Source organism: Rousettus aegyptiacus, unplaced genomic scaffold (assembly GCF_014176215.1).
Source record: "Rousettus aegyptiacus isolate mRouAeg1 unplaced genomic scaffold, mRouAeg1.p scaffold_m13_p_1, whole genome shotgun sequence".
NCBI classification, from domain to species: domain Eukaryota; kingdom Metazoa; phylum Chordata; class Mammalia; order Chiroptera; family Pteropodidae; genus Rousettus; species Rousettus aegyptiacus.
The window spans coordinates 2,244,505-2,252,317 of NW_023416284.1; the positions used below are offsets into that span (position 1 = coordinate 2,244,505).

At 64.9% G+C, this 7,813-nt stretch overlaps 1 protein-coding gene across 1 annotated transcript in view; it reads left to right on the plus strand.

Annotated features, from left to right (window-relative positions):
* Positions 1-5,168, plus strand: part of AJAP1 (adherens junctions associated protein 1) — an 88,842-nt gene extending 83,674 nt beyond the window's left edge. The window contains exon 6 of the transcript XR_004953121.1: positions 4,418-5,168. The gene's annotated coding sequence lies outside the window, so the exon portion shown is untranslated. The remainder of the gene's footprint in view (positions 1-4,417) is intronic.
* Positions 5,169-7,813: the final 2,645 nt, after the last annotated feature.

Below are 7,813 nucleotides of genomic sequence, written 5' to 3' on the forward strand. Positions count from 1 at the left end.
CCACTAGGAATTGTAAAATGCGTAAGAGCAGAAGACGCCGACCGACCTGAGACGCTGGCTCCGCATCCACTTCCTGCCTCCAAGGGCTCCGGGTCCCCAGCCCCAGAGGCGGATGCCGCCTGGCCTGCAGGAGGCCTCGGCCGGGGGCGACAGTCCTCCGGGGTTGCGACTTGTCCAGCCCTCCTGACGTCCCGGAGCTCGCTCAGTGCTCCCACAACCCCGTCTACAGGGGGGGACGGTGAGGCCCGGAGGGGCGAAGGGCCTCGCCCGAGGCCAGTCAGGGTGCAGGGCGTCTCCGGGCCACCTGGACCCCACTCTTCCGCTGCCCCCCGGGAGCCATTTCGGGGCCCGCCCGCATCCACGGGAGTGGGCGCATCCGCAGAGCTGACCCGCGCCCCGCGGGTCCAGGGTGGGTGGCTCGCGCACTTAGCCCGAGGCCGCCGCGCTCGGCTGCCCCGACCGTGGATGCGAAGCCACAGCCGCCTCCGCGGGCCGCAGACGGGACCCGGCGGGCTGCGCGCACATCCCCGTCCGCCCTTGGTAAACGGCCGGCCGGCCATTCATCACTCGCTGACAGCAAAATGTTTGGGGCCGAGGTGTCCCCATTGGAGCAGTTAATGCCGGGGCACGAGCCCGGCGGAGAGCCACCAGGAGGAGCGCTCGGATTTACCCAGGCACTTCTTGCCCCCTAAATAAAGAGCAATTACCACTACGACATTTAATTAAGGTTTAAGAGCCAGCGGAGATGTCTGTCTCGGTCATAGCTGTCACGCCTCTCCAAATGCGTTTTTAATGGCGACGTAGCAGTGTGTCACCACACGCACATTTGGGACCCAGACGTGGCCAAGTTCGCTCCCCCTCAGGCGGGTCCCCGGTGACGCCCGCACTGATGGACACGGCGCCGCGGCCCGGGCGGACGGTCACTCTGTGCCCCCAGATCCAGCCTTGAAGAGACTTTCCAGCACATTCTAGCCTCAGACCCCCTCGGCGGCAAAGCCCAGTCGGATGACATGGACAAGATAAAATAGAGCCAGCCTTTCCTGCTCCGAGCAAAGGGGCCTCGGACACACGGCTACCATCGGCTCGTGGGCTAATTTCCTGTCGTTTTCCGTATACCAAGTAAATCTCAGAAAACCTCGTTCCCGCTCAGGTCCCAGTCTGTGCCGAGGCCGCTTCTCCCTGAGTAGGGCCTGAACAACGGCAGTGGCTCTTGCCCCGGAAGCAAGGGAGAAATGAGTCACGTGGGATGGTTGTTCTCAAAAACACACCGAAGACGCAACTAATAAAAAACACGAAAAGCACCTGAGCCTTACCGCTTTGTTCTGAAAAAAAAAAAAAATCATGACCAGAATACCCCGCTTTTGTCATATTCAAAGTGGCATCCAGGCCCCTCTGTTCCCTGCACGCTGAGGAGAGCCAGCCAGCCCGGGGGGGCCAGCCAGCCCAGGGGGGGGCCAGCCAGCCCGGGGGCCCAGCCAGCCCGGGGGGGCCAGCCAGCCGGGGGGGGGCTGCTGCGAAGCAGCCGTTCCTGACCTATGCCACCGGGGTGGGGGGTGGGGAGATTGGGGGGCTGGGGGTCTGTTCTCTTCTTTTCTCAAAAGCAGAGGCCCCCTCTGTCTGTCGAGCCTCTGACCCTCTGTGTGTGGCCGGTGCCAGGGGCCAGGCCAGCGAGAATCGCCTTCCCCTTCCAGGCAGTAGAGGGCGCTGGTTTCTCCCAAGTCTCGGCCCGTCCCAGAGTCCCCGGGCGACACACAGCTTCCCCTTCCGTCCAAACCGTGCGTGGACACCTCACACATGTCCTGCAGCCAGGACGTCGCTGACCAGCCGGGCTGCACGTCCCTCTCTGAGCAGAGGCGGACCCTCCCTGCCCCTCCCCGCCCCCAGCGGCCTGTGGCAGGAACGCAGGGCCGGCCTGGAGGGTGGCCAGTGTAGCCTCGGACCTCTCCTCCTGGCCCAATGGGGCGAGGCTACCCTTGCGGGGGACACGTCCAGCCATGCGGGAAGCCAGCATGGCTCTTAAAATGGCAAGTCGAGGCTCGGGGCTGGGGCATGCGCTTGCTCTCCCTCCCGCCCGCTCTCCTCCTGCTCCTCCTCCTCCTGCTCCTCCTCCTCCTCCTGCTCCTCCTGCTCCTCCTCCTCCTCCTCCCCCCTCTCCCTCCCTCCCTCCCTCCCTCCTGCTCCTCCTCCTCCCCCTCCTCCTCCTCCCTCCTCTCCCTCTCTCTCCCTCCCTCTCCCTCTCTCTCCCTCTCTCTCCCTCTCCCTCTCCCTGAGATCCTGCGCAGCGTCGGAGGCCTGAGGGTGAGGAGGGGCTCTGGTCCCCCGGTGGCCCTCCGTCCGTCCTCCGAGGCCCCTCTGCCCCTGCGTCGTCCCGCACTGACCGGCCCCGTCAGCCTCCCCGCCACAGGCGGCGTGCAGGGCATTCCAGGCTTTAGTCGCAGGGGCCACGGACGAGGCTGCTTGCACACAGATGCCTCTTGAGCTTCACTGACCGTCCCCTCCAGGCCAGCCAGGCCCAGAGCCGGTACCCAGGCCCCCTGCGACACCCGGGGGGACGTCCCGGGTAAGAGCCAGCACAGCTCGTCCTGTACCTGGGAAGTCATAGAACCAGAGGCTCTGACACACGGAGGTGAAGCAGAGAACACGTTTAGGAAGGCGGGGCCCCCGTGTCCCCCCCCCCCACCCTGGGCGCGGCCATCGCAGACGCTGCCGAGTCTGAGGCCTGAGGTCCGGGCGCCGCCTGGCCGGCGGAGAGGAAGAGGAGGGAGGGAGGGTCACGTCTGGAGGCGCTGGCCACGTTGCAGCAGGAGAGCGCACAGCACCGGGCGTGGAAAACCCAGCGCGGTGGCCACCGAGGCGGGCGGCAGCCGTGGCCGGCACAGGCCGGAGCAGAAGCGCCGCCTCCCGCCTGACCCGTCCGGTCGCGGTCAGAACGAAGGACGGAAAGCAGCCCGGCCGGCGGCCCCTGCAGGGAGCCGTCCTCCTTGGGGCGGACGGCCGTCTGGCCCCTGGTCCTGCGGAGCCGTCCGAGAGCAAGGAGGGGACGCTGCCGGCCCCCGCGGCGGGGCGACGGGCGACGGCTCAAACCAGGGACGGCCGCGGCCTCGGGCCCCGCGTTCAGCGCCCCGCGCCCCGCGTTTTTAAACGTGGTTTTTAAGGAGTCGCGGTACCACACACGCGCTACGGAACCGGCCTCTTAACCGTCTCCCAGCGTCCGGCTCAGCGGCGTCAGGGACATTCACGTTCACGTCGCGGCGTCACCGCCACCGCCCCCAGGACTCGTCCCTGCCCAAACGGGAGCTCCGTCCCCAGGAAACGCCCCCCCATGCCTCCCCCAGCTCCTGACCCAGGAGAAAGGACCCCACGCCCTAGTCTGTTGAGAAGAGCAGAGTAACAGCCCGAGCTTCCGGAAGCCGCACCTGCGGATCTGCCCGGAGGCCCTGACTGGGTCTCAGCGGCGGGTTCAAGGATCCATTTCTGAGCCACTCCAAAGCGACCAGGACAGAGCGGGCCTGGGCGCTGGGTCCGGGAACCCTGCCCGCACCCCCCACCCCGCCGCGTTCTCATCTGAGTCCCCTGCAGAGACGAGGGTGCGATGGCGTCGCCCTAGGACCCGGCTTGCGGGTCCTCGATTCCCGTGGTTGTGGGGCTCCGAGCAAAGGCAGAGAGAAACAGCGCCCCGTCCTCGTAGGAGAGCTGAGCTTTGAGCAGAAGCACCGCCAGGCTGAGTGGGGATGTGTCCGGCCACGCTCAGGACAGCCATCACTCTCTGGCTGTTGGGGGGTGGGGACGCTGACCTCGGGTTTGTCACTGGGGCAGGAAGGCTTGGGGGTTTCCGTTTTCCGAGGCGCGGCTCAGCGGGGCGGGGGCCACTGTCCATTTGCAGCCCGCTGAGCTGGGCCGCACGCGCGTGCGATGCGTGCTCTGTCTCTGCAGCAAGGTCACCTCTGGGGGTGGAGGGGTGGGCAGGAGGTGGTCTTGCTGATGCGGCCTGTGAATCCCCCCTGAGTCCTGGCCTCGGTGAGCTTCCAGCTAAGCAGGGGACCGAGACAGACTGTGTTGTTTGAATGGTCCAGGCCTGCAGCGGGCGGCAGTCGGCCCCTGGCGGGCGGAAGCTGGGTGCCTTCAGCCTCCTGTAGGCTTGGGGTGCAACACCCCCTCTCAGGAGGCTCAGGCTCACTCCGGCTGCAGGAGCGGAAGTCGCTCCCCACCGATTACCGTAATCACCGCGAGGGCCCCGCCCCGCAGTTCCTGGCCTGCGCGCCAGCTCCTGGCGGCCAGCAGGGCTGAGACGGGGCCACAGCCCCCCTATTCCGAGGACGCTTTGGTGGCTGTGGAGCAGAGCGGCCGGGACTCGGGGGGCCGCGTAGACGCCTCTGGCCGCTGACACTTAACCTCTCCTTGTTTTCTCTCCACACAGGATTCTGTTGGTGAACCTGTAAAAAATAAAATTAAATTAAAAAAAAAAACCCCACAAAACCTAAAACTAAACTATCTAAGGGGGAGGGTCCCCCACCTACCACTTCCGTCTGCCGGCGGGGAGCTCAGAGCAGGACGCTATAGGCCAAATATATTTTTATAAAGATGCTCACGCCTATGGGGAACTGCTTCCTCCCAGTTTTCTCTGGAGGATGGAAAGGAGACGGGCAGGTGAGGAACTGGACGCGGAGAGGACAGGGGACCAAGCGAAACGGACAGGAAGCGCCCGAAGCCCGGGGTTTGCACCACGATCCTGAGCCTGTGCCAATAATACCATTATGTGCCACGTACGGACCGACAGAAGCCAAAGCGAGCGAGCCACGCGCAGCCACCTCCCGACGCTCGGGTGGGAGTCTCTCCCGGCGGAGTCGCTGTTTCTGGTTGATACATTATAAATATATAAATATATAAATACACACGGACACACGCACACTTTTTTTGTACCGTAGCGATTTTTGAAGCTCTTCGATGTTCCTTTTTAAAAAAAAGAAAAAAAAAAGTGTTATCCATTACGAAACCCGGTTTATTCAACATGCTTAGTACGAACGGAATACACCAGTGTTTTCTACTTTGCAGACTCACACGCACACCGCGCACACGCCCACACACGCGTGCGCACGCACACGCACACACTGAGAATGCGGTTCCACGAGGGAGCATGCTCTTCCTGGCGACCCCGGGTACCACCGCCACCCGCCCCAGGGGACGGCCGCGGCCCCCACGGCGGGACCCTCGGATGGCGCGGGCCGCGCCTGCCGGACGTTCGGTGAGTGGCGCCGCGCGATGCGTTCCCTCGGCCGTAACACGGAACGCCACGGTTGTGTTCACGCCACACGCAGAGCCGCACGCACACATCGATGCTGCATCTCTTTTATGAAAGTGTTTCCGAGGAGCCGCCCGCTCCTTCCCGGAGCCCGCTGCTCACTGACGGCCCCGAGCGTCGGGCGGGGCGGGCGGCCGACTGCTGTGTGATACGAGCGTAGCCCGAATTAAAGAAATTTTCCAGTTCCAAAGATTAAAGGAATACATCCTTCTCGTGCGTGCGTGTGTCAGAGCAGAGCTTGGAGGTCGACGAGGGTCTGTCTGTTTTAAGGCGAGAAATAGCCCCGCGGGCGAGGCGCCCCCCCCACCCGCCCTCCCCTTCCGCCCCGTATGTGCTGCGTCTCCTTCCCGCGCTCTGAGGGACAGAGGTGGCCTCTTCTTTCTTGAGCCCAAGGATGACCTTGAACCTTGGGGGAGACACAGCAAAGGTGGGTCCCCGTTGGCCAACACATGTGTCTGGCCACCCGGCCCTGCTGTGGGGCTGCTCGTGGGGGCCCAGACCCCACGCTGGAGCCCGGCCACGCCCACTTCGCTAAGGGCAGCACCGCGTGCCAGGCGGGGCTGCTCCCTCATGGCCCCGCCTCACCAAGGTGCCCCGGTGCCCATCATGCTGCCAGCAGGCGGAGCTATAGGAGGTGGGCGGAGCCACCCGAGGGGCTCGCTCCTCCCTATCAGGCCAAGAACGTTCCAGCCTCATGGGGACCCCAGATCAGGCGTGGTGGCTCGTCCCCCACCGGTGACCCCTGTGCAGCATGCATTTCACCAGTGGAGCACTGGAACCAGTGCAGTGAAACGCCCCAAAACTGGGTCACAAGGGTAAAGGTCAGACAGCAGCTAACCTCACGCCCAGGTACTGGCCGGGCTGGTGACCTCCTTATTCTCCCGCCGGGCTCTCTGTTCCTCCGAAACAGCCGGAAAAGTGCCTGAAAAGCTTGCTCTTGCCCTTCTTAAAATTTGGGGGAGTCGAGTGATGCCATGGGAGGGGGTCTGTGCCTGTGACGCCACAGTCACGCTCCACGCCGGCGGCACGGCTCGCGGCGCGGGGAGGCCGTTGTCTGGTTTCGGTTCTGGTCTTGCCATTTTCCCCCGAAGCGTCCGCACGCACCGCGTCAACGCCAACATCTGCCGCCGTCTCGCGATCCTCCCCAGGCTCCTGGGACCCACTTGCATGGCGCTCGGTCACGTACCTCCCTTTGTCTGTCACCCAGCTCAGCACCTCATTATCCCTCTCCCGCTGGAGGCCGCCCTGGGGCTCCTGACTCAGGCGAGTCCCCCGCGGTGTGAGCGCAAGAGCGAGGGCCGCCCGCGGGCCAGGGTGGCAGAAGCTGCCGCTCTGCTCTGTGACACTGAGCCCGACCCAGGAAGAGGGGACGGCAGGGGGCCCGTTCGCTCCCTGGCAGCGGGAACCCACGATTCCTGGCGGGGCCACCACGTCACCTCCGACTGCAGCCTAGCTTAGTCCCCGGAGCACGGGCTGCTGCCCGAACGCTTTCTGGAGCACCGTGGGACGCTGAGCCTTCTAAGAAAGCTTCCGCTGACACCCCCGGCCCCTGCCGTAGCCCCTCCACCTCACGGTCCAGGCCGGGCTGGGACACGTGACTCCCGCAACCACCAGACCAGCGAACGCCGGTGCCGGCCCCACCTGGAAGCCTAGTTCCGTCCTCATGTCTGTCAAAACGCATCCACTCAGGGAAGGCACTGTTTCGAGGGACGGTGTGTCAAGACGCTTTATCTTATTTTTTTAAACGGTACCTGGGGAAATCTGGAAACAGCATCTCTACGCAGGGAGAGAATAAACGGACGTGAGCAGGTGCACAGAAGGTGGCCTCGGCCACAGCGACGTCTGCCAGTCGATGGCACAGGACGGCTCCGCATCGGCCCCGCGTGCCTGTGCCCGGACGCACTGTCCCTGCCGGCGCGCTCGGCCAGGCGCCCGCCCCTGGCTGCGGGGCGGAGGCCGGGGCGGCCAGAGTCCTCGCCTGTTGACCCCGTGGACGTGCGGGGCCGTTGGCGGGGCCATGGTGTCCCCGTGACGACCCTGTGGACGTGCGGGGCCGGTGGCAGGCCTGCGGTGTCCCCGTGATGTGTCTCCGCCCCCAGGGCCCAGCTCTTGCACTCGCTTTAGCCTTTTCTCCCCCGGAGAAAGGTGCTCCAAGGAAGCGTGGTACGGTTTTGTCCAGCTCCGGCTCGTCCCTCAGTGGCTCTCTGAAATCCCACGGCCCCGTCCCCGGGCAGCGTGCTGGCCGCTGTCACACCCTCCACGGCGGGCTCCCGAAGCTCCCGGGACCACTGGGCCTGGCTTTGGGGACTGCCGGATGGCCAAGTCTGACTTATAGGCTTCATCGCTTCTCATCCTCATGCACGCGGCGTCATTTACCTGGTTGCCATGATGGGTGTAATTACTTCTGTTTACAAATCCTGAGCGCTCAGGGGAAGGCACGTCAGGCGTGGCCCGGGAAGCTCAGGATCGTCTCCCACGGCGGCCGAGACGCTGCCGCGTGCCCACCGCGTCGCC